Source organism: Pristiophorus japonicus, chromosome 21, assembly GCF_044704955.1.
Source record: "Pristiophorus japonicus isolate sPriJap1 chromosome 21, sPriJap1.hap1, whole genome shotgun sequence".
NCBI lineage: Eukaryota > Metazoa > Chordata > Chondrichthyes > Pristiophoridae > Pristiophorus > Pristiophorus japonicus.
In genome coordinates this window covers 25,797,383-25,824,531 of record NC_091997.1, presented here as the reverse complement: position 1 = coordinate 25,824,531, position 27,149 = coordinate 25,797,383, and the positions used below count along the sequence as shown (strand labels likewise).

General features: G+C 46.0%; 1 long non-coding RNA gene across 1 annotated transcript in view; it reads right to left on the bottom strand.

The window, feature by feature from the left end:
* The window catches only part of LOC139233628 (uncharacterized), a 44,186-nt gene extending 17,037 nt beyond the window's left edge, over nt 1–27,149 (bottom strand). Inside the window, exons 1-2 of the long non-coding RNA XR_011588190.1 lie at nt 27,053–27,149; nt 12,079–12,326 (exon numbers count right to left, since the gene is read on the bottom strand). This is a non-coding gene — a long non-coding RNA (uncharacterized lncRNA). The remainder of the gene's footprint in view (nt 1–12,078; nt 12,327–27,052) is intronic.

The window sequence follows — 27,149 nt, the reverse complement described above, 5'->3', positions numbered from 1 at the left end:
GTAGCCCCTCTCCGAGCTGCTGGAGCGCAAGGTCATTCCGAAGCCCCGCTGCTTTCCGCAACCCCACCATCAATTCAAATCAGTCCCATCTCCGCATTTCCGTGTAAACCCCGCAATAGGGGATGAAAAAGATCCACTGAACACACCAGGTGGGAAATGTGCAAAAACCCAGAATCCTAGACTTGGAATTTACATGAGAAGTTTAAAAGAAAATGCTCAACTTGCTCAAGCAACAGCTTGTCCAGCTATGTGTGAGCCGTGACTCAGTGGGCAGCACTCATGCATCTGAGTCAGCAGGTTGTGGGTTCAAGTCCCACTCCCAAGGCTTGAGCACATATATCTAGGCTGACACTTCAGTGCAATGCTGCAGAAGTGCTGCACTGTTAGAGGTGCTGACTTCCAGTGAGACATTAAACCGAGTCCCCGTCTGCTCTCTCAGGTGGATGTAAAAGATCCCAGGGCACTATTCCGAAGAAGAGCAGGGGAGTTATCCCCGGTGTCCGGGCCAATATTTATCCCTCAATCAGTATCAATAAAAAAACAGATTATCTGATCATTATCACAATGCTGTTTGTGGGAGCTTGTTGTGCGCAAATTGTCTGCCGCGTTTCTTACATTACAACAGTGACTACATTCCAAAAAACAAAGTACTTCATTGGCTGTAAAAGATACTTGCATTTATATAGCATCTTTTACGACGGCCGGACGTCTCAAAGCACTTTACAGCCAATGAAGTACTTTTTTTGAAAAGTGTAGTCACTGTGGAATGCTGGTTGTAAAGTGCTTTGGGACGTCTGGTGGTTATAAAAAGCGCTATATAAATTAAAAATTCTTTCTTTTACAAACAGATGTGCGAGAAGCTTCACGATAATGGCGGTGATCGGAATAACTTTGAAAAGTTTGAAAAACTGAGTGAGACTTTCCACTCGATCTTTGTTTAGGTCACTGGGAGAAATCCTGTACAATTGCCGCTGTGTCTTATATGGGTACTAATTCTGTTCCTTTTCGTTTATTAAGAGATTTATTCAGGGTAATTCAGCTGAGTTTATCGTGAGGCCATGTTGCCACAAAAGACTTAACATGACAAAATGTGGCTTATAAAAGGCTGCAAAAACACAGCACAGAGAAGGAATAAAGAACAGATTTGTTTTTAAGTCAACAGTGTTTACAGAATGATGCAAACTCGCATGCTACGATGATTTAAGATTAGATTTAGGTAGAATTCTCTGAAATGCTTTGAAGTGACTGCATTGCTGTGTAAAATGATTTTTTTTTCCAAAATGCCTCTCGACAAACAGCCTATCTTGGCAAACAGAAAAAGGATACTGCCTCTCTGACCTAGCTACCGCAACACAAAAGCACCTCTCACGGAGTGAAGAATGCCCCAAAATAGTTTTAATGACTTCTGACTGTGGCAGCTGAGACATTCCTTTAAGCAAGGGTCAAAAAGGCTACAGACAGCCCAGTGCAATTAGTGATGTCTGGCTGGGAAGCAGGCAGTGTCTTCCCCAGCTCTCTGAATGCGATCGAGAAAGTGATGGCCAGAGATCGTAACTACCAGACTGCTCAGAGTTTGGTAAACATGACTGTTTTTTGATTAGTGCAGATTCAAAAAAAAAAATGGTCACCAAAGTATTTAAGATTTTAAGCTGCTTTATTAGTTGCACTGTATACCTCTATACTTTCTGCGTGTACAGACTGGTATCGCTTTGGCATTTATGGCAGGCCATTAACCTTCTGCTTGTTTTAATACTCTTGTCATTGTGAAGAATCTTGTAAGACATCTTTCCAGCCTTTATCAACACATTGGGAAGCTCTTGGGCTGGACTTTCGGTTGCCTAACACCTCAGTTAGCGGCCAGAGGGGGCGTTAATGGGAGCGTAAGAGGTTAGCAACCGGGAACACAGCGTTTAGCACCCCGACCGAAAATTCATTAGAGGCTCACCGCAGGCGCCTGGCTGCTGATGATCGCTCCAATCCTGACGTATTCCTGGTGCAACGCCCGCGCTAGCGCCCCAGTCGGTTAATTAGGTGTGGCCGCCTCGTTGAGCACCCGCCAAGAACAACGTCTGGAAAAACAATCGGTCCAGGCTTGCAGAGTCATTAACTGGCAGATACTTAAAGGGCTGAGGAATCGCTTCCCTCGGAGGTCACAGTCAGTGCAACGTTTACACACAGCACGGTGCGTGGGCCTCCGAGCTTGCAGCGGCAGACAGCCATAAGAGTTCAACCTGAGAAAAAGTGATTTTGAAATCTTTAATGGGTGCGTTACAATGCCGTCCCTTTAAGCCTCGGCTTTTCCTGGGATCTGAATCGGAGTTCATGTGCTATGGGTACGGAAAATTTACCGACCAAACTTTCGTTATTTCACCCCCCCCCCCCACCCACCAGTGCTGGTGTGCAACGGCTGATTTAGCGCCCCTCTTCTGACGATTATGACGAATTTCTGGTCGGAGGGCGCAAACTTTTGCAAGGCGCTAAAATTACCGCTCCGCCTGGGTTAGCGCTCCGAATGAGGCGCGGCTGAATTTCTCCCCCCAGTGACTTTGTGCGATAGTGTGAAACGGGCGCTAACGAGTCGGTAGCCCATTTTGCACCTCTGCCTATTTTTGATTCAATTTGAAGTCACGCCATCTCACAAAGTCAAGATCCACCCCCATTGTGTGCAATTATGTCACTGCTTGTGTGACAATATCGTCTCCTCACCTCCCACACAAATGAAACTTAAATGTAGAATAACGCAAGTTGGTTGATGCAAATTAACAGCCAGGGGGAAAAAAACTGGGGTTGAATCTTCAGCATAAACTGTTTCCTAATAGGAACATAAGAAAATATTGAAACAAGAAAGGGTCATTTGGTCCAAGTCTTTCCACAAGTCTTTCCTGTACAATCCATGGGCTTTACCCAACCTGTTTACTCCCCTGAGAAAAGGATTTTGCACCGCCAGTCAAAGCAAAATCTGGAAAACTCCACAATATTTATGCGACCTTAGATCTCACATCATACATCCTTGATCAAATCTGCCACAGCATCACACTTTCCATTAGTTCTCAGCTCACAACCCTCTTGTTCCGCACAATATTCAATCGTCTCTATCCGCACTTAAAGGAAAGAAAGACTTGCATTTATATACACTTTTCACAATTTCTGCTACCCCAAAGCAAATTGACAATGAATTTGAGAAAGGACGAGAAGTGGAGCCATAATCAACATTGGCGGCATTAACATGTTGACCATTTTCACTTCTTGTACTCATTCTTTGAGTTACGTCAGCTGTGGCTCAGTGGGTAACACTCTTACCTCTAAGTCAAAAGGTTGTGGATTCAAATCCCACTCCAGGGACTTGAGTACAAAAATCTCTGGGCTGACACTCCAGTGCAGTGCTGAGGGAGTGCTGCACTGTCGGAGGTGCCGTCTTTCAGATGAGATGGTAAGCCGAGGCCCCGTCTGCTCTCTCAGGTGGATGTAAAAGATCCCATAACACTATTTTGAAGAAGAGCAGGGGAGTTGTTCCCAATGTCCTGGCCAATATTTATCCCTCAATCAACATAACAAAAGAACAGATTATCTGGTCATTATCACATTGCTGTTTGTGGGATCTTGCTGAGCGTAAATTGGCTGCTGCGTTTCCCACATTACAACAGTGACTACACTCCAAAAGTACTTCATTGGCTGTAAAGCACTTGAGACGTCCAGTAGTTGTGATTGGCGCTATACAAATCCAAGTCTTTCTTTTTTAGCAAACCATTGACCTAATTCCTCATGGAGATTTGAAAATAATTTATAACCAAGCCAGGCAAAACGAGATACATTCTTGATTCCTGATTTGGGTGTGTTGGTTAGTGTGGGTGGGCGGTACAAATATTGTGATTCCCAAAGGTCTCCGATGTAAAATTGGCCGTGTTGCAATGGTCCTTGCATTGACCACAACATCTGAGGCAAAAAGCAAACAAACCTTTGAAAAGAATTCCATGGACCTCTGGAGACAAACATGAAGACTATGATGAGATGGTTAAAGAATTTACCCTGACAGGGTTTAACTGTTAACACTGCCCCTCGACCGCTATAACCTTCTTCAGCCCTATGTCTCAGCTTCTGCTTTTCCGACTCTGGCCTACCGTGCATTCACCCACCTTTCCTCCCGACTACTCCTCATCTCTGATCCCCAACTGTGAAGCACCTTGCAATGTTTTGTCGTGTTAAGGGTGTTATATAATTGTTGCTAAAGCTTTTTTAAATAGAGAAAAGAATCATCAGCATCTCAGTACACCAAATACAAGGTCTATTTGTAAGAGTATAAGAAATAGGAGCAGGCGTGGGCCATACGGCCCCTTGAGCCTGCCCCGCCATTCAATAAGATCATGGCTGGTCTTCTACCTCAACTCCGCTCGAAACGTTACAAGGACACCCTCAAAGCCTCCTTGATAAAGTGCAACATCCCCACCGGCACCTGGGAGTCCCTGGCCAAAGACCGTCCTAAGTGGAGGAAGAGCATCTGGGAGGACGCTGAGCACCTCGAGTCTCATCGCCGAGAGCATGCAGAAAGCAAGCACAGGCAGTGGAAAGAGCGTGCGGCAAACCAGACTCCCCACCCACCCTTTCCTTCAACCACTATCTGTCCCACCTGTGACAGAGACTGTAATTCCCGTATTGGACTGTTCAGTCACCTGAGAACTCACTTTTGGAGTGGAAGCAGGTCTTCCTCGATTTCAAGAGACTGCCTATGATGATGATGATGATTATACACAAGACTTTTCGGGGTAGAAATTGCCCTCCGCCTGAAACGGTGCTCACTCTCCGGTCGATATTCGACACTTTGATGTTTTTTTGTGTTTGGGGCGGAAGTACCCTTGCAGCGGGTCGTCCGTCTTGACCAATCATCGGCGCCGCGCTGATGACATCATCGCGCTTACGCGTCACAACATTCCTCCCCTTCAGGTACCGGGGAGGGCCGCTGCGAGCTCTGTATATTTCTCACATAGGTTCACCAAGAGAGGATGCCAGCCTGCCTGTTGGCCAAACCTGGGGGCATAATTGTCTGGTCGACCCGGCAGTCAGCCGACAATCAAAAATATAATGTCGTCGCCGCCAGTGCCACCTCCCCGACGCACAGACACAAGTGCTGTCGGATTCTAGGAAACAATTAGATACTGCAATAGGGGAGACTGTAAGGTGTTTCTGGATGGATGAGTTGGAATGGACTGAGTGGTCTTCCTCACTTGTGATTATCTTGTGAAAGACTGTGTTACTCTGTGCTTAGAGTTTTGATTATAGGAGTAGGTTGCTCTTCTGTTTTACTTGGGATTAACAGCACAGAAACAGGTCCAACTGATCCGTGCCAGTGTTCATGTTCCACACCAGCCTTCTCCCACCCTGCTTCATCTCACCCTATCAGCATAGCCTCTGTTCCTCTCTCCACCATGTACTTATCTAACTTCCCCATAAGTGCATCTGTGCTGTTTGCCTGAACTACTCCCTGTGGTAGTGAGTTTCACATTCCAACCACTCTCTGGGAAAGTACGTTTCCCCTGAATGCCCCTTTGGATTTATCAGTGACTACCTTATATTTATGGTGCCTTGTTTTGGACTTCTCCACACTTCTCCACACCCACCCTATCGAAATCCTTCCTCATTTATAAGACCTCTATCAGGTCACCGCTCAACCCTTTCTAGAGAATATAACAATTCTTATCGTGGCAACTGTGTGTGTGAAGTAACTGGGATTGAGTGAGCAACAAACCCTTCCACGTTTGGACTATGCACTGGAAATATCGACATGTGATTGCACTGGAGAGGGTACAGAGGAGATTGATGAGGATATTGCTTGGACTGGAGAAGTTTAGCTATGAGGAAAGATTGGATAGGCTGGGGTTGTTTTCTTTGGGACAGAGGAGGCTGAGGGGAGGCTTTTATTGAGGTGTATAAAATTGAGAGGGGTCTAGATAGAGTGGATATGAATGACCTATTTCCCTTAGCAGAGTGGTCAACAACCAGGAGACATAGATTTAAAGTAATTGGTAGGAGGTTTAGAGGGGATTTGAGGGGAAATATTTTCACCCAGAGAGCGGTGGGAGTCTGGAACTCACTGCCTGAAAGGATGGTAGAGGCAGAAACCCTTACCACATTTAAAAAGTGCTTGGATGTGCACTTGAAGTGCCATAACCTACAGGGCTACGGACCAAGAGCTGGAAAGTGGGATTAGGCTGGATAGCCTCTTTGTCGGCTGGATGGGCCGAAATAGCCTTCTTCCATGCTGTAAATTTCCATGATGCTATGATTCTATGATATCCTGATTTAAATACTTTACCAGCACACTCTTGGGGCAACTTCCCGGAATTGAATCGAACTACAGACGAGGAAGTTGTATAATTTGCTACAGGAAGGTTAAAGGTAATATCCTCCACCACAGAGTGCCCACAATAATATTTTGCCTAAGATGGCACGAAGACCATCGGGACCACATTTGCTGCAAATTGTGACATTACACCACTTGTGCACTGTTCCAGTGTGGAGTAATATGCGTCATGGACTCACAGGTTAAGCCAAAATTATGTCATTAATACCACGTTAATACTCAGCCACATTAATGCTTCCACAGCTCTGGGTGCTGGACTGAAGGAAACCTTCACACTACAGGCTGCAAGCCCTGCCCATGGGCTGTACACATTGGTAAACTGCAGGTGCCCTGCTCACAAATTGCCATTACCAATAATGGATGGAAAATTATGGATTTCCCGACAAGCATGGATGACTCAAACTCAGAAAATCGGCCTTATAATGTTGAATTGCAGACCTCCTGGTTTGAATCCATCCAGACTGATGAGGTACAAAGTTTACTCACCTTCAGTAAAATTCTTCATTACTGTGTCAGCTTGGCTCGAATGTTGCCAATCTCCTGAGTCAGAAGGCCATGGTTTCCAGCCCCAGTCATCGAGGTCACCACTTTAGCGCAGTACCCCAGAGAATACCACCTGGAAGATATTGCCTTTCAGACGAGATATTTCGGTGGACGTAAAAGACAAAACAGATGAACTAGACGTTTGTCTCATCGGCTGTTTGCATTTTCAAAAGCGTAACCTCCGATCCTGAGCACTAGCCCATCCCATCCCTCCAACTAACCACCAGCAATGGTACTTTTATCTTTCTCGTGCTTTCAAAATGTAAATCTGTTTGATTTTAAGACTTATTGGCTGTTTTCCCCTTTTGCTTTATTTGTGGACAATAAGAACATATAAGAACATAAGAAATGGGAGCTGGAGTAGGCCATTTGGCCCCTCGAGCCTGCTCCGCCATTCAGTAAGATCATGGCTGATCTTCTACCTCAACTCCACAATCCCCATATCCCTTGATTCCCTTAATATCCAAAATTCTATCGATCCCTGTCTTGAATATACTCAACAACTGAGTCTCCACAGTCCTCTGGGATAGAGAATTCCAAAGATTCACCACCCTCTGAGCGAAGAAATTTCTCCTCATCTCAGTCCTAAATGGCCGACCCTTTATTCTGATACTGTGACCTCTGGTTCTAGACTTCCCAGCCAGGGGAAACATCCTCCCTGCATCGACTCTGTCAAGCCCCGTTAGAATTTTGTATTTTTCAATGCGATCACCTTTCATTCTTCCGAACTCTAGAGAATATAGGCCTAGTCTGCTCCATCTCTCCTCATGGGACAATCGACCCATCCCAGGAATCAGTCTGGTGAACCTTTGTTGCACTCCCTCTATGGCAATTGTATCCTTCCTTAGGTAAAGAGACCAAAACTGTACACAATAGGTTTGGTCTCATCAGGGCCCTATATAATTGCAGTAACACATCTTTACACTTATATTCAAATCTTCTTATAATAAAGGCCAACACACCATTTGCTTTCTTAATTTCTTGCTGTACCTGCATGTTAATTTTCAGTGATTCATGTATAAGGATACCCAGGTCCTTCTGAACACCAACATTTCCCAATCTCTCACCATTTAAAAAATACTCTGCTTTTCTATTTTTCCTACAAAAGTGGATAACTTCACATTTCTCCACATTATATTCCATTTGTCATGTTCTTGCCCACTCACTTAGCCTGTCTATATCCCCTTGAAGCCTCTTTGCATCCTCCTCACAACTTATATTCCCACCTAGCTTTGTATCATCAGCAAACTTGAATATATTACATTTAGTCCCCTCATTCACATCATTGATATATATTGTGAATAGCTGAGGCCCAAGCACTGATCCTTGCGGTACCCTACTAGTTACAGCCTGCTAACCTGAAAATGACCTGTTTCTTTCTACTCTCTGTTTTCTGGCCATTGACCAATGCTCAATCCATATTACCCCCAATCCCATGAGACTTAATTTTGTTTAATAACCTCTTGTGTGGCACCTTATCGAATGCCTTCTGAAAATCCAAATACACCACATCCACTGGTTCCCCCTTATCTGGGCCCAGCAGGCTGAATGGCCCCCAGCCTGCGAGCACCATCGGAACAGGCCGGGGAGCGGAAGGAGCAGCGTGGAGGCATACCATTCCAGGGAGCAGCGCGTGCTGGAGCAGGAGAGCAATGGCAGTTAAGAGGGACATCACCAGGATCCAGGTCGGTGATTGGAGCGTGGGCAAATACAGCAGTGGTGGTAAGGTCGGGGCGACGGACTGGCGAGAGATTGTAGAGTGATGTGATCGGGGCCCAGGAGAGGCACGAGTTCGGAGCCCAGAAGACGCGAGGGCCCAGGGGCAGCACAGGCCAGCCCACACTGCGATATGTGTGCGCACTAGGTCTGTGCAGCAGAGCTGGTCTCCAGTCGTCTTGGTTAATCCTTGTCACTGGATCAAGACCTAGCTCTGTCAAGCCCGTGTGGTGGCCGGTGTGCAACGGCCACCCCACGTTAAAAAAATTCACGCACAGGCGTCTTCCACCCTTCAGGATTTAGTTTGGGATCTGGAATATTAGGTTCTTCATCAAAACATCTGGGAACTTTTTGACATGGAAGCAAGTCATCCTCGATTTGAGGGACTGCCTATGATGATGATCTATTCTGCTAATTCAAATCTCTAAAAACTCTAATAGATTTGCCAAACATGATTTTCCATTCATAAATCCGTGTTGACTCTGCCTAATCTTATTTGACCGTAAATAGCGACAACTCCGTACAATGTGCATACCTCCTGAAGAGGCCTCACAAGTTCTGGTTCTCAACTTGCGATGTACATGCACCGACACCAGTATTTGACAGACCGCACGCATCCCCAGGAGAAGGACATCCACAGGACAGAGATTGAAGGTCCTTCAAACTCTTACGCCTGGTAAAAGCAAGCGTATAGCCTACTTTTATCAACGTAAGAGTTTTAAAAGATAGAAAAATTACATTTTAGCTCTAATTTTTACATTAAAAACCCTGTCCATTAAATTAAGTTTTTTTTTACCCCTATTAAAACATATAAATAAAAAATTTAAAATATATTTTTTTGTCTAAAACTGTTATTTAAATTCAATTTCAATTAATTTTAAATATGTGAGGTGTGTTTTTTATTTATTGTGTTGTGTTTCGAGGTTTTCTCATTGATAGTAATGGGAGTGCGTACAAACAGAGCTCCCATTATTAGCAATGAGAAAACTCCGTGTTCATTGGTGGTCCAGGCCCACGTAATCCCAGGTTGCGCTTACGCTCCTGGAACACGTTGGCCCATGCGCTAGGCTGCGATTGGAGACTTCGGACCCCAAGTATACATTCCTCCGGGACCACCATGTACTTTCGTAAAGAAACTTTAGGTCAGAGGCGTCCACCCACAGGAAGCCCCTGGCCGCAATTTTTGCCCCATTTTTATTTTCTAAGTGCCCTGTTACCACGGGCTAGAAATTCAGTTTTTTGCCGTTATTTGGTTTTTGACGTCATTTTTGGAAAAAATAATAAAAATTTCGCCCCTTTTTTAAGGGGGTAAATTGGCACAAAAATACGCCTGGCGATAAAAATCACTGTTGCCCGAGGATTCCCGGTGGAAACCGCGATCTCGACAACTTTAGCCCGAGGCCTATCAATGCCAAAAATACAGGCCCTGGAAGGGGAGAAAACACAAAAACAAAATTGCAAAAATAAAAAAAATGTAAGAAAATCAGAAAACATTAAGTAATGAATCGCTGAAAAATAATTTTAAAATAAAAACTTCAACTTACCTTTTTTGTAGGTCTTCCTACTTACCGACATTTCTGAGGCTGCAACGCCTGCTTTTCTAAGCGTTGTTTTTTCACCCGAATACAGGTTTGCCGAACGGCCAAATTTAGGCGGTGTGATTTCTTTTCGTGTTACACCTTGGCGATCCGCTTTTCGGCGATATTTCGAAAAAGCCATTCTTAACCTTTGGGCAATTTTGTTAGGTTTCTTTTAACGGCAAAAACGCACATTTAAAGTGAAAAAATTGCATTAAAACGTGCGTTACACTGGCTAATTTCTAGCCCCACATCCTTAATAATAGAATCTAGCAGTCTGCCTAATACTGATGTCAGGCAAACTGGTCTGTAGTTCCCCGTGCTCTCTCTCCCTCCTTTCTTAAATAGTGAGGTTACATTTGCATAAGCTTTACCAACCACAACGAAGTCATTTAATCAAAAGTGATTGCTTTAACCCAATTGTGATGAATGATCTAATTTGGGTCAGGTTCACTTTTGGAAGGTTTTGCAGGAGTCTGTTACACGCGGAGTTGTTTACATATTGTAATTTATTTCTAGATAAAAAATAACGTACGGCGATAAGTAATTGTGACTTAATTCTGATCGATGGTCTCATCTGTTTCCTTCTGAGACGTGTTAACCCCGTGTACTGAAGACGCCCTTGTCTCCTGATTTCTAATGTGAGCAACACAATGGCTGCCTCTGTGGAGAGAAGCTGTGCTGATGATCACGGTCAATGCTTTCTCAGCTCACAAGGTCACCTCCTGTGGTCTTTGTGAACTATTTTGTTCGAAACAATTTGTTTTGTATTTTTGCAGCTTCTCATCGCACGTTTCTTCAAATGCATTGTTTCACCTGAAGGATGTGGTTAACATCTGTACAACTTATTCACAATGTCACCTTGGACCTCCTCCGGCATTGGAGGGTTTCTTGGCCTGCACAACATAACAACAACAACAACTTTTATTTATATAGCGCCTTTAACGCAGTAAAATGTCCCAAGGTGCTTCGCAGCAGTGTTATACACCCTCAAAGCCTCCTTGATAAAGTGCAACATCCCCACTGACACCTGGGAATCCCTGGCCAAAGACCGTCCTAAGTGGAGGAAGAGCATCTGGGAAGGCGTTGAGGACCTCGAGTCTCGTCGCTGAGAGCATGCAGAGCACAAGCGCAGGCAGCGGAAGGAGCGTGCGGCAAACCAGACTCTCCACCACTGTCTGTCCCACCTGTGACAGAGACTGTAATTCCCGCATTGGACTGTACAGTCACCTGATAACTCACTTTTAGAGTGGAAGCAAGTTTTCCTCGATTTCGAGGGACTGCCTATGATGATGATGATGATGATAATGTTAAGACAATTTGATAAATTTGAGAAGTTTGATAAATTTGTCACCGAACCACATAAGAAAAAATTACGGGCAGGTGACCAAAAGCTTTGCCGAAGAGGTAGGTTTTAAGAAGCATCTTAAAGGAGGAAAGAGAGATGGAGAGGCAGGGAGGTTTAGGGAGGGTTCCAGAGCTTGGGGCCCAAGCAGCTGAAGGCACGGCCACCGATGGTTGAGCGATTAAAATCAGGGATGCTCAAGAGGGCAGAATTAGAGGAGCACAGACATCTCGTGGGGTTGTGAGGCTGAAGGTGATTACAGAGATAGGGAGGGGTGAGGCCATGGAGGGGTAGATGACAACATAGATGGCAACCACACCGGCCCCCAACTCCCTCGCCACCATCAGCCCTCCATTAAATATTTAGAAATACCATTTCAACATTGAAGACCAATATCACCTGTTCCCTGTCTGTTCTTTCTCATTGCATCCTGAATTCTGCCAGCTCAGCTACTCTTCAGCAGATTAATGTGTGTTGTGTCTTTGTTTAAGCGCCCGTAAAATTAATTTAGATAATAGAGCACTGATCATGAAAATATTTACCTAAGTTTTTTTCCTTTTTTCTCCTGAAGGCAATGCCTCGTCCTGGGGGGATGGTCCCGTTGGCAGTGGTTGCCCGCTGGAACCTTGTCTAAATGACCAATCTTCACCTGTGAGCCTAGACAGGAAGGCCTTGATTTTCCTTTTTCCATCCGTAAGGTCAGGGTGGGACATCGTCCCAATGCCAGCGTGCTCTTGGCTCATTGTTCGGTTGGGGGCCATTATGTGTTCACGGTGGGCTCCCAGGATTCCTGCAAGCAAGTGGGAGTCCATCAGTGACCCTCGAGAATATGCTGGCAGTGCTGCAGAGACATCGCTGCTGCATCACCGGGAGAGCTGACAATAAATATCAGGGTTTACAGAGCCTTGAATATTGAAGGCCTTTAGATGGGAAGCCATTGGGCGAATTGCTTGATGAGGAGGCCTCTGCTCAACCTCCATTTACAGTATCTGGGGCCATTAATTGGGATTAGACTGGATGACCTTTTGTTGGCCGGTGCAGATATAATGGTAGGTACTACAGGAAATTGAATACAGCCAGGGTGATCTCCTGGACTCGTTTCGATCGCCTGGATGGGTCGGAGAGGAATTTTCCCAGATTTATTTCTCCCTAAATTGGCCTGAGTTTTTATCTGGTTTTTGCCTTTCCCAGGAGAGCACATGGCTCCGGCTGGGGTGGAGTGCAGAATGTTTCAGTGTGAGGGGTGTCGCAGTTGTGTGAGGCGGACTGGTTGGGCTGGGTGCTCTTTGCCTTTCCGCCATTGTTCATTGTTCATAGGTTTACATGTAACCTTCAGGGCCACTGACCAAGGGCCGTGCGACTCTTTGTTCGGCCGGCGTGGACACGATGGGCCGAAATAGCCCCCTTCTGCACTGTAAATTTCTATGTTTCTATGTTTCTATTACCACCACTACCCCAGCCCTAGCAACACCTCTCACCAGGCAGTCCCAGGAAGTGGCGGAGAGTGGGGGATATGTGCCAGGAGCTCAGGCCAAGCTCTCCCTCCACTAGCTGATGGGAAAGGACTAGTCAGCAGCGGTTCCAGCTGGGATGGGGAGAGGGAAGCTGAGGTTGGGTCCTTGGCGGTGGGCAGTAGAGTTGGCCTCCCGGCCTGATATTCCCCACTATTTACACTGCAAAGCCGTCTGATTGCAGGAGGGAAAGCAGAACAAAACCCAGGCCTGCATGCAAAAGTTTCCAACTGCTCGAGGCATCAGAGCCGATACCATTCCTTGTTCACCAGATGTCTGCATTCCCCCTATTTCAGCAGCGGACAACTGGATTGTGAGTGTGATATCTTTACCGAGACCACTAACAATACAAGCTACACGAGGGCCCCTTCACAGAAACTGTCATCATGTGACTTTGCCACATGACCGTTTATTATTAATACATCAGTAGTTGCATTACATCAGTAGTCCACAAGGTGGAGCTCTATAACAGTAAGCAAGAGTGGGGACCCAGATGGATCTTTCCCCTGCCTGGCTCAGGGACATGGAAGCGAAATGTTGTACTCCAACTCTGGCCTCAGCTGAGATCCACTTATTTTTGCCAACTAAGTCGTGGCTCAGTGCGTAGCACCCTTACGTCTGAGTCAGAAGTCTCTGAAGTAGGACTTGAGCACAAAGATCTAAGCTGACACCCCAGTGCAGTGCTGAGGGAGTGCCACAATGTTAGAGGTGCCGTCTTTTGGATGAGACATTAAACTGAGACCCCATCTGCTCTCTCAGGTGGACATAAAAGATGCCATGGCACTATTTCGAAGAAGAGCAGGGGAGTTATCACTCCAGGGGAGTCCTGGCCAATATTCATCCCTCAACCAACATAACAAAAAACAGATTATCTGGGTCATTATCACATTGCTGTTTGAGGGAGCTTGCTGTGCGCAAATTGGCTGCAGAGTTTCCCACATTACAACAGTGACTACACTCCAAAAGTAATTCATTGGCTGTAAAGCGCGTTGAGACGTCTGGTGGTCATGAAAAGCGCTATATAAATCCAAGTCTTTCTTTCTTTCAAAAATCATTTTCCTGTTTAACAACAGCATAGAGTACTCGCGGAGTCTAGTTACATTCTACAGTCCAACAACTGGTGGAGTGTGAGTGGCAGCACCAAAAGGGCTATTTTGGCAATGAGCTCCGTTAAGTGTAGGTAAGCGCAGGAATGCAGCGTGGCACACACATTCCTCATGCAGGTAGACCCTCCCCTACCTTGCAAGGAGTGAGCAATGTATGACAGTAGATGGCAGACAGGGTCGACGCTGTCAGCATGACTTAGCAAGAGACCCAGCTCAAAGAAGGACGCAAAGCCATGAATACAATTCTAAACTGGGCAATGTTCCCTCTAATAATTTTTCTGCACAGGCCCTTTAAATCTGCTGCGCAGCCATGAATGCTTGGTATCTCTTCCAGTGGCAGCAGCTGGTGAGCAGCCTGCGTGGGAGCTCCCGATTGGTGCATGGCCTTAGGGGGAACATTGCTGGGATGGCCTGGGTTCCTGGCCCATTTCCCTTACCTCCTCATCCCTTACGGCCAATTCCTGGGAGCACCTGGTGAAAGGTGATAGTAGGTGGGGTGGTGCTACCCTTTTCTCCTCGGAACACGGAGTATATATGCACATGGGGGAAATGTTGTTGTGAAAGACTTGCGCAAAAAAAAATAAAATGGGCAGGTGATAAGTGTCAGGAAGGATGTAGCTATTATGTCCTGTCAGTTGGCTGAATCATCCACCAACAAAAATTTCAGCTAGGTTATCCAATTATCCCATTCTCATCGCCAATATTATGTTTCTACTACGACATCACAAACACACAGGCTCTAAGATGGCTGATAACTTCAGGCTGCAATGCCACAGTAGCCCACTGGGTGGAGCTATATATATATTACAGTCGCGAGTAAGGTAAAAATACCAAGTGCATAAATTACATTGTACATTCCCCGATAGAAAGAGGAAGGACGTTTCATGAGGCAAATCCCCACATTTCAAACCCATTTCTCCTCAATTGAAAGACAAAACTGGTATAAAATAGAAAGACGCAGTGAAACAGGTGTGGACCCAAGACCTTGAAGAACTCATTTCAGATGAAAAAAACATTGTTTAATTTACAGAAGGCCAACTGGTACCTGGAAGGTCACCTATCAGTGACTGGAGGTACCCTGGGGCCCAACAGTAGTGGCCTTCATTGTCATGGTCACCAAGATCCAGGTCGGTGATTATAGCATGGGCAGGTACAGCAGGAGCGGCGAGGGCGGGGCGAAGGAGCGGCAAGAGATTTGTAGAGAGACGCAATCAGGGCCCAGGAGAGGCGCGTGTTCGGGGCCCAGAAGAGGCGAGGGCCCAGGGGCAGCACGGGCCAGCCCACTCTGCGATATGTGTGCGCACTAGGTCCGTGCAGCAGAGCAGGTCTTCAGTCATCTTGGTTAATCCTTGCCACTGGACCAAGACCTAGCTCTGTCAAGCCCGTGTGGTGGCTGGTGTGCAACAGCCACCACACGTTAAAAAAATCCATGCACAGGCATCTTCAACATGTAGTTCGAGACCTGGAATTTTAGGTGCTTCATTGAAACACCTGTAAGCTTTTTGATGTTGAAGCAAGTCATCCTCGATTCGAGGGACTGCCTATGATGATGAATGCCCAGGAGGCTCAGGAGTTAAGATGACCCAGGGATCACACTGTGATTGCCAAGGGGTCCCTCCTCACGCACCCTCTCCACCCCACCCCCACTCCAGGCCATTCCAAACACCCTCCCCCCTGAAGTAAAAATCAAGGCCGATATCTCTTTAAAGAAACGGGTCAGGAGAAGTGTGCCTTTGGGAGTCAGTTTGATTGAATGTGAAACTCTGTGCACGTAGGAAAAAGGAGCATCATCTTTGTATTCCTATCAATCTTTTGCGTCTTGACCATTGTCCTAAATACATATGAAAAAAGAGTTCTTGATATTTTATTGCGGTTATCTAAACACTCAGGCTGGAAAATTTCTCTTGCTAGTTAGCCTGGAATGAAAAAGTTTCCAGAATCCTCTAAACTAAATAAAACAAAGGAAATCACGAACTTGGAAGTAACATTGGTGAGATTATCCTTTAGCTCTGCTCTGCGCCATTGCACAGGTCAACTCCCGGTTTATACTAAAGGCGGCATTTAATTCCTTTTCAGGATTCATTTCTGTGTTTTAAATGTCAAGCCACAGTTATTGTGGAGTAAAAAGGACTGTTTCGGGAGCGGGCGGGGAAGTGGGCCCGAGTCCATGATCAGATCAGCTATGATCGTATTAAATGGCGGAGCAGGCTCGAGGGGCCGTATGGCCTACTCCTGTTCCTATTTCTTATGTTCTTATGTTCTTGAGGTGAGTTAAATACAAAGGACTGGAAATTGGAACCCTGTCACGAGCATTAACTGGGCGCAGCGAGGCCCGATTTCAGGGCTCAAAGGCACCTGGCACACATCTGGCCCGAAATTGGGCCGAGACAATTTTCCGCCGTTTTGACAACTGCCTAAAACAGGCATTAAAGGTCCCTTGCCTATGTAAATGAGGGCCCTTTTATGTCCCCTCTGTGAAACAAGTGTAATGGATGGGGCAGGTATTGGGTCTCATGATTCTCCAGTGTCCGCTGTAGCTGCCAACCAAGAGCGAGTCTCCTTTTTGAAGACAATAGTTATAGAGGGCTTCCTGCGGAGCCAGGAAGTACAGGAGTGCCTCAGATTGCTCAGTTATTGCGATCGCCTGTCCTGCCCTGCCGCCCCAGAACGTAAATGTCATGTATTCTACTGTCATTGTAATCCATGTATAAACTAACCTAAGTTGTACACCATGAGAACACTGACCACTAGGTGGTGAACTTGTAAGAGACACTCCTAACCTGGACTTTCAGGTACAAAAAGGGAAGCTCCACCCATCTTCTCCACTTCAGTGCTGGCAAATAAAGGTTACTGGTCACAGAGTGACCTTCTCTCTAGTTTGGGCCTCGTGTGCATTCGTACTGTATAGCAAGAACATATTAGTAAACCTTCGGGCCACTCCCATCTAGGCAAGCGGGCCCGAGTTCCGTGCCGTTAAAATGCGTGAGCTGCCCGCGGAGCGGCGAGGGGCGGCTGTAGCTCGGAAACAAAATGTTAAGGAGGCCCAATTTCAGGCTGCCTTGGGGCTTCTGGCTTGGCGCGCGCACTCTTCCTGCACAGCACCCAGTCTAGGCCATGACTGCTTCCTACCCCGCAGTGTCTTAGCACCGAGCAATCAACTACTGTGGGAAAAATAATAATTCTAGTCGCGCTCCAATGGCTCAGTGCGGTAACTGCGCTGCCTAGTGTTAAACTGAGCGGTGCAGACAAAGGTAGGTTCGTGGCTCGTTTCTCCTTCTCTGCTGCACTCGTTGAACTGAGCTGGGGAGGTGTAGAAATTACGACGCAGAAGGAGGCTGTTTGGCCCATCGTGTCCGTGCCAGTCGAAAAAGAGCTCCCCAGCCTAATCCCGCCTTCCAGCACAAGTTCTGTAACCCTGTAGGTTACGGCTCTTTAAGTGCACATCCAAGTACTTTTTAAATGTGACGAGGGTTTCTGCCTCTACCACTCTTTCAGGCAGTGAGTTCCAGGCTCCTACCACCCCCTGGGTGATGAAATGTTTCCTCATCTCCCCTCTAATCCTTCCACTAACTACTTTAAATCTATGCCCTCCAGTTATTGATCTCCCTGCTAAGGGAAATAAGTCCTTCCTATTCACTCTATCTAAGCCCCTCATAATTCTATACGCCTCAATTAAATCTCCTCTCGGCCTCCTCTGTTCCAAGGAAAACAACCCCAGCCTTTTCAATCTTTCCTCATAGCTAAAGTTTTCCAATCCTGTGACATATAGAAACATTACATACCCCTTAGAAAATCAGAAACTGAATGGGATAAAAGAGCAAAGGGATTTAGGGATACAGGTGAACAAATCATTAAAAGCAGCAGCGCAGGTCATTAAAGCATTTAAAAATGCTTCCAAAGCACTGGGATTTATTTTTCCGGTGTAGAATTTAAAAGTAGTGAAAATATGTTAAACTTGCATTGGACCCTGGTCAGGCCACATGTAGAGAGCACTGGTCTCCATTACTATAAAAAGGACATAGAAGCGCGGGTGAAAGTACAAAAAAGATTTCCAAGGATGGTACCAGAACTGAGAGATTACAGCTATCGGGAATGATTGAACAGGTCGGGGCGTTTTTCTTTACAAAAAGAGAAGACTTGGCGGTGACCTGACAGAGGTCTTTAAAATTATGAACGTGTTGGACAGAGTAGATGTGGAGAGAATATTTACACTTGTGACAGAATCCAAAACTAGAAGTCATAAAAAAAACAAGACAGTGACGAATAAATCCAAAAGGCAAATATCTTTACTCAGAGAGTGACGAGAATGTGGAACTCGCTACCACAGGAAGTGTTTGAGGCAATCAGCTTAGATGATTTCAAAAGGCAACTAGATGAGTGGACAAGAACAGAAAGATATGCTGAAAGGCCGAGATGAGGCAGATGGAATGATCGGAGACTGGTGTGGAGTGTAAACACCAGCACAGACTAGTTGGGCCGAATGGCCTGTTTCTGTGCTGTATATTCTATGTGCCTATGGTAATACAGACCGCCACAGCTTCTCTGGGCTTGGGATGGGAGAGGAAAAGGGCCAGGTTTCCTGCAGCTGCTCACTGCCCAGTGACCCCAGGTTGGAAGTGTATACAGTGGCCCTGAAATCCCGGCCCCCCCGGGTCCGTACGGAGTGTGTACGGAGTGTGTATGGGGTGTGTACGGACCCGGCAAGGCATCGGAAAAGCTGGTTTTCGGCGTGCAATGCGCATGTGCCGAAAACCGTCTTTTCCGGTCTGTCAAGTTTCTGGCTTGACACATGGCCGCATCTCGGGCAGAAGGACGTTCCCGCGGCAGAGACTGGGTTACTTGCCTATCTCTTGCCCTGCGAATGTCCTTAAAACTCTTGTGCCTGGTAAACGCAGGTGCATAGCCTACTTTTACCAGCGTAAGAGTTTAAAAACATGTCAAAAACATATTAAAAAAATTTAAAAATATATATTTATGTTAAAAACCCTGCCCACTCAGGTAATTTTATTTGAAACCATAATTAAAATTTTTTTTTTTAAATCGGCAAATATATATTTTTTTCAAACACATTTTTCTATCAACTTTAATTTCTATAATGTAGTTATGTGAGGTGTTTTTAAAATGTTTTATGTAGTGTTTGGGGGTGTTTCTCATTCATAGTAATAGGAGTTTCCAACTTGCAAAACTCCTATTATTATGAATGAGAAAATACTTTACCGTGATTGGGTGTCCAGGCCCACGTGACTCCAACGGACGTCCCAACGTGAACGCGCTCCGTTGCACAAGAAGAGGAGGCCTTGAGCCCGGGATCTCTGGTGAGCATTCGACCAAAAGGTAAGTGCGCATCTTTTCTCCGATTTTTACTCGAACGCCCGCGGGAAGAAGAAACCGGGATTTCTGCGCCAGTGTGTGGTCAGGATGAAGCACACCTATGGTCAAATAGCCGGTCACAAATGAAGCATGGCCACTTGTACGAGGTACTGGAGGGTGCCTCTCGCGTCTGGAGCCCGACCTCAAAGTAAACTATTCCTCTGAGGGCCGGGAGCAAAGAAAATTTAAAAGCGAAACAAAAGATGTTACTTAAAGAAAGAATGACTTGCATTTATATAGCGCCTTACACAACCACTGGATGTCTCACAGCGCTTTACAGCCAATGAAGTACTTTTAGAGTGTAGTCACAGTTGTAAAGCGGGAAACGCAGCAGCCAATTTGCGCACAGCAAGCTCCCACAAATAGCAATATGATAATAGCCAGATAATCTGTTTTTATTATGCTGACTGTGGCATAAATATAAGTTTCGTCGCCGAGAGCATGCAGAAAACAAGCGCAGGCAGCGGAAGGAGCGTGCGGCAAAACAGACTCCCCACCCACTCCTTCAACCACTGTCTGTCCCACCTGCAACAGAGACTGTAATTCCCATAGTGGGCTATACAGTCACCTGAGAACTCATTTTAGAGTGGAAGTAAGTTTTCCTCGATTTCAAGGGGCTGCCTATGAAATATTGGCCGGGACACCGGGGATAACTCCCCTGCTCTTCTTTGAAATAGTGCCATAGCATCTTTTACATCCACCTGAGAGGGCAGACGGGGCCTCGGTTTAAGGTCTCACCCAAAAGGCGTCACCTCCGACAGTGCAGCGTTCCCTCAGCGCCACGCTGCAGCATCAGCCTAGATTTATGCGTTCAAACACCTGGGGTGGGACTTGAACCCACAACCTTCTGACTCAGAGGCAAGTGTGCTACCCACTGAGCCACAGCAGACACCTGAAAGTGAAACTTTCCTAATTCCAATTGAGTCTGAAACCTTAAGCGGTTGTAGGGTGATTGATTTTCCATTTGCGACACAGACCTGCAATTGCCAAGTTATCGGCAGCGTTCAGACATCAGAAAAAACAGTCTGAAAATGTCACTTTCAGTTGCCCCCCCCCCAAAAAAAAAACCCAATGCAGGACATGACCCAAGGGAGACTCTTGGCTTGTGCTCAGTTATTCAGCTTCTTGGAATCCTCTGGCGAAATCTAATATTGATTTATGAGAAAACGTTGGCCGATTTTGAAGCAACGATTCCTCCACTGGTTCTTCAGGAATGCGTACAGATTCCCAAATGTCATATTCTGAGAAAGGCTAAAGAGCACAGCTTGCTCTTTGAAGTGCTGGAGAAGAGCTAACCGCGCCAGACACCATTTCACATAAAACACTCATTCTGGTAAGTGCCAGAGCACTAATGCACATCATATTCCCAAATGGAAGGTCGGAGAAAATGCCAGATTAACCCTTTCAATGCGAGCCCTGACTATCTTCACAGCAAGTTTAGATAGAGCGCGAGGGGCTGGCATTGTTAACACTTCAGTAGCTTACAAGCAAACTTCCTTTTGTGGTAGAGAACCATATTTTGTAATGGTGTATATTTTCACCACCACAGGGATGCGGTCTCTGTATAATGCTTTGGGCCTCCCTGGAGACTTTGGCCTAGAAATTGGGTTGCATTGCATCCCTAAAATGGCGGGCAGGAAGTCTGCACTCTTTTTCCGTTGGAAAGGGCAGCGGCCGCCATATTGTGTAAGGACAAAGACGAGACCGCCCCTTACCCGCCCCCTGAAGCAGGCTTGAGGCCCCCTTGCATATTGTCTTTTAATTCAATCACGGATTGCAATGAATCCTAAAACTAGATCGTGGAAAGAATTTGCAGTGATAATGTGCCCCATGACATCTTCCAAATATCCCAAAGTCCATCACAGCCAATTGATCGCTTCTGAACTGCAGCAAGAACAGCGGTCAGTTTGCACACAGCAAGGTCCAGCAAACATAAATGACCAGATTATCTAAACCAGGCAAACGAGACAAGCATATGAGGGAGAAGTGGATAGATTTAGATGAGAAAAGAAAGAAAGACCTGCATTTACATAGCACCTTTCATAACCACCGGATGTCTCAAAGCACTTTACAGCCAATGGAGCACTTTTGGAGTGTAGTCACTGTTGTAATGCAGGAAACACAGCAACCAACTTGTGCACAACAAGCTCCCACAAACAGCAATGTGATAATGACCAGATAATCTATTTTTGTTCTGTTCATTGAGGGATAAATATTAGCCATGACACAACTCCCCTGCTCTTCTTCGAAATAGTGCCATGAGATCTTTAACATCCACCTGAGAGAGCAGACGGGGCCTCGGTTTAACATCTCATCCGAAAGGTGGCACCTGCAACAGTGCAGCACTGCATGGCACTGCAGTGTTAGTCTAGATTTACGTGTTCAATTCCCTGGAGTGGGACTTAATCCCACAACCTTCTGACCCAGAGGCAAGAGTGCTACCCACTGAGCCACAGCTGACACTGAAGGAGGCTCAAGTGGAATATAAACATGGACTGGTTGGGCTGAATGGCCTGTTTCTGTGCCATATATCCAACGTGATCTGTTTTAGTGATGGTGCTGGAGTGAGGAATGTTGTGCCATGGGATCTTTTACGTCCACCTAAATATCTCACCTGAAAGACAGCACATTTAGGGTGGCATTCCCTGGGTTACTGCGCTGAAGTGTTGACCTAAAAAATGCACTCAAGCCCTGAACTGGAGCTTGAACCATAGCCTTCTGACTCGGGAGGGTGCCAACATTCGAGCCAAGCTGACACTGTAAAGAGGAATCTTACTGCACCCTTGTACCTAGAAGGGAGAGTAAACTTTTACCCCATCAGTCTGGATACAGTGGGTACTGTTTACAACATGCACAGCATACCTGAGGAAAAGAGTGTTTGAAGACCAGGCCCTCAAAACTGTCACCAAGCTCATGGTCTACAGGGCTGTAGTAATATCCGCCACCTGTATGGCTCAGAGACATGGACCATGTACAGTAGACACCTCAGGTCATTAGAGAAATACCACCAACGATGTCTCTGCAAGATCCTACAAATCCCCTGGGAGGACAGACGCACCAACGTTAGCGTCCTCATCCAGGCCAACATCCCCAGCATTGAAGCACTGACCACACTTGATCAGCTCCGCTGAGCAAGCCACATAGTCCACATGCCAAACACGAGACTCCCAAAGCAAGCGCTATACACAGAACTCGTCCACGGCAAATAAGCCAAAGGTGGGCAGAGGAAACGTTACAAGGACACTCTCAAAACCTCCCTGATAAAGTGCAACATCCCCACCGACACCTGGGAGTCCCTGCCAAAGACCGCCCTTAGTGGAGGAAGTGCATCCAGGAGGGCGCTGAGCACCTCGAGTCTCATCGTCGAGAGTATGCAGAAATCAAGCGCAGGCAGCGGAAGGAGCGTGCGGTAAACTAGGCTTCCCTTCAACCACTTTCTGTCCCACCTGTGACAGAGACTGTGGTTCTCGTATTGGACTGTACAGCCACTTAAGAATTCATGCTAAGAGTGAAAGCAAGTCTTCCTCGATTCCGAGGGACTGCCTATGATGATGAGGTAACATAGTGGTAATGTTACTGAACTAGTAATCCGGAGGTGTGGAGTTCAAATCCTACCATAGCAGCTGGGCAATTTAAATTCAGTTCTTTAAATATATCAGGAATAAAAAGCGAGTATCAGTAATGGTGATCATGAAACTACTGAATTGTCATTAAAAATAAACATCTGGTTCAATAATGTCCTTTAGGGAAGGAAATCTGCTGTCTTTACCCGGTCTGGCCTATATGTGTTTCCAGACACACAGCATTGTGATTGACTCTTAACTGCCCTCTGAAATGGCTTAGCGAGCCGCTTAGTTGTCAAGAAGGTGGCTCACCACCTTCTCAAGTGCAATGTGGGATGGGTAATAAAAGTTGGGTTTCCCAGCGATGCCGACATCCCGTCAATGAAGTTTAAAAAATTTAAACAGTGTTAGGCTAATTTTCTGAGTTTGTCATCCATGCTTATCGGAAAATCCCAGGTATGCCAGCCACAATTTTCCATGCATCATTTTTAACGGCAATGCGTGAGCAGGCCGCCCGCGGTATTCCAATGTTGCAGCCTGTGGGCAGGGCTCGCAGCCTGTCGTCTGAACGTTTCCTTCAGTCCAGCGCGAAGAGCTGTGGAAGTGTTAATGTGGCTGAGGTATTAATGAAGTAATTTTGGCTAAACCTGTGACACGTATTATTCCACACTGAACACTGCTTCGATAGGGCTGACATAGAGATGTGTCCACTTGTGAGGGACTCCAAAACTCAGGGCCAAATATATAAGATAGTTGTTAATAATTCCAATAAAGAATTCAGGAGAAACTTATTTTCCCAGAGAGTGGTGAGATTGTGAAACTTGCTACCACGGGGAGTCGTTGAGACAAACAGCATTGATGCATTTAAGGGGAAGCTACACAAGTACATGAGGGAGAAAGGAATATACTTATAGGGTTAAATAAAGTAGGATGGGTGGAGGCTCTTTGTTTTTATTTGTTCCTAGGATGTGGGCGTTGCCGGCAAGGCCGGCATTCATTGCCCATCCTTAATTGCCCCTTGAGAAGATGATGGTGAGCCGCCTTCTTGAACTGCTGCAGTCCGTGTGGTGAAGGTGCTCCCACAGTGCTGTTAGGGAGGGAGTTCCACGATTTTGACCCAGCGACGAGGAAGAAATGGCCAATATATTTCCAAGTCAGGATGGTGTGTGACTTGAAGGGGAACTTGCAGGTGATGGTGTTCCCATGCACCTGCTGCCCTTGTCCTTCCAGACGGTGGCGGTCACGGGTTTGGGAGATGATGCCGAAGAAGCAGCATCTCCCAAAGTTGCTGCAGTGCATCTTGTGGATGGTACACACTGCAGCCATGGTGAGCCAGTGGTGGAGGGAGTGAATGTTGAAGGTGGTGGAGGCTGCTTTGTCCTGGATGGTGTCGAGCTTCTTGAGCGTTGTTGGAGCCGCACTCATCCAGGCTCCTGTTGGGCCGAAAGGCCTGTCTCTGTGCCGTTAATTCTACGTAACTCATGTGGAATACTTCCCTTCCTGAAGGGAGCAATCCGGCCCATGCTTGGCTTGTCTCCCTGACAACATTATCATAATGACGTGCAGAGAATTATAGGGAGCAACCCATAATCTATCATCTGCGTGCAGCACTGCACATTTAACATTGTTCTCAGCTTCACTCATAATGAGGATTCTGTTACCACAGAACAGTGGCTTGAGGCGGAGGTTATTACAATTACATCAACAGATTTCAATAGCTACATTACACTAAGATTAAAATAAAATGTGGACAAATTAGTAGGAGAGCCTCAGAGGCCATTGGACTTGTCATTGAGCTGGTGCAATGTCAACTTAATAGGAGACCATTAAAATGTCGCCTTGGGAATCCTTTGTAAGGATCTGGATGTGGAGCAAGCTGATTTGTATTTGCGAGGTGAAATAAATTGGGCTTTGAAAATTCCGAGTCTAAACCTGCCATTGTTATACTGCTTGCGATTTCTCTTCCTCTAGATTCTCTTAGCATTTTATCAGCACACACACACACAGAACATTACGTTTGAGATGTGCTTCTTCAGCCTGATTTTTTTTTGCCACTTCTGGTCTGGTGTTGTTGAACCTTTGAACTGAACGCTGTGTATTCATCATCAAACATATAATAGTTAAGTCCCATTTTTGGGGATATCTTATTTGGGTAGCAGAAGATGCCAAGAAATAGTATAAGGAAATACAAAGATTAAAAAATGGTGTCTTCATTCATTCGAACAATGGGGCAATATGCGTGAGAGCACCAGCGGCAGGTCGGGGCCATAAAAGGAGTGGCGTGGAGGCATACTATTCCAAGGAGCAGTGCGAGTTGGTGCAGGAGGACGACAGCAGCGAAGAGTGATGTCATCAAGGTCCAGGTCGGTGATTGAAGCGTGGACAGATACAGCAGGAGCGGCGAGGTCGGGGCGAAGGAGCAGCGAGAGACTGTGGAGGGATGTGATCGGGGCCCAGGGGAGGTGTGAGTTCGGGGCCAGGGGCCCAGGGGCAGCACGGGCCAGCCCACGCTGCGATATGTGCACGCACTCGGTCCATGCAGCAGAGCTGGTCTCCAGTCGTCTTGGATAACCCTTGCCACGAGACCAAGACCTAGCTCTGTCAAACCCGTGTGGTGGCTGGTGTGCAACGGTCACCACATATTAAAAAAATCCACGCACAGGCATCTTCCACCCTTCAGGATGTAGTTCGGGATCCGGAATATTAGGTCCTTCATTGAAACACCTGTGAACTCATCCTTTATTGGCGTGGAAGCAAGTCATCCTTGCTTTAAGGGACTGCCCATGATGATGGGGCAATATGATAGAGGCGTTTAAAGTTATGAAGGAATGGGACAAGGCAGGTAGAAGCAGACTGGTTCCTGTAGTTGCGGGGTCAAGAGTGAGATACAAAAATAAACGGAAGAAATTTGGAAGAGTGGACTGGAGAAATTTATTTACAGAGTGAGTTGTGAGGCTGTGGAATTTACTTCTAGGGGTAGTGCTTGAAGCAAAAGCTGTGACAACGTTCAAAATTAGATTGGACAGGTAGATGAAGAGAAAGAGGTTGAAAGGACATGGGTGCAGGTTGGTTAATGTGATTAGAACAATTTGCTTACATGGAGGGTAAATATCGACGTGGACTGAAATAAAAACAGAAAATATTGGAAATACTCAGCGGGTCAGGAAGCATCTATGGAGAGAGAAACGGAGTTAACGTTTGAGATCAATGACCTTTCATCAGAACTGGAAAAAGTTAGAGATGTAACAGATTTTAAGCAACTGCAGGGGGCATGGAAAGTGGGGAGGGGAGGAAAGAACCAAAGGTTTGTGATGGGGTGGAAGAACGGAAAGATTAAATGACAAAAGGGATGATAGAGCTCAACGTCGTGCAGAGCTCAAAATTCGTTGAGGTGGAGGCATGAGGGGATGAAGCTCAGACCGACATGGGCTGGTTGAGCCGCATGGCCTGTTTCCATGTTGTAACTTGCATGTATTTCTATGTATAGTGGCATGATTTGCATACACTTTTCCATACAAGTCCCATGTTCACAATTTCAGGGAAAGGATTGTAAAAAGTTCATTTGTTTAATTTGTCGGTTTTAGTGCCCCTTTAATATTGCACTTGATTAATGTTTCAACTTAAAATAGTTGTAGAGCTGTTGAGTTGGAAGTGGCTTAGCCAGTCATATGATGTTCACAGGACTCAATAAGACCCCAGTCAGATTGGTTCGGAGGATCCACGGTTAGGCAGCTGGTTGTGAGCCTGGTGGATGAACTGGTAATGTGTAGTGTGATTGTTAAACCTTTGCTAATAAACCAACCAGATCTTAATAAAAAAAATTATATATTTTTTTAAAAGCAGGTGAAGGAATAAGGCGTGTGTTCTGTAGCCAACTTAGGTCCACATCTGATTGCTCGTAACTGATAACATTTCAGCTGGAATACCTTATAAAGAAAGACAAGATGACAAAAAACACCTCTTTACCTGTCTGTGTGAAAGCACTTTTAACGTATCTATTGTGTAGAAAAGGACGTTCAGTTGTCCAAATTCCAAAGTGGCTGACTTCTGTGATCTTCCTGTG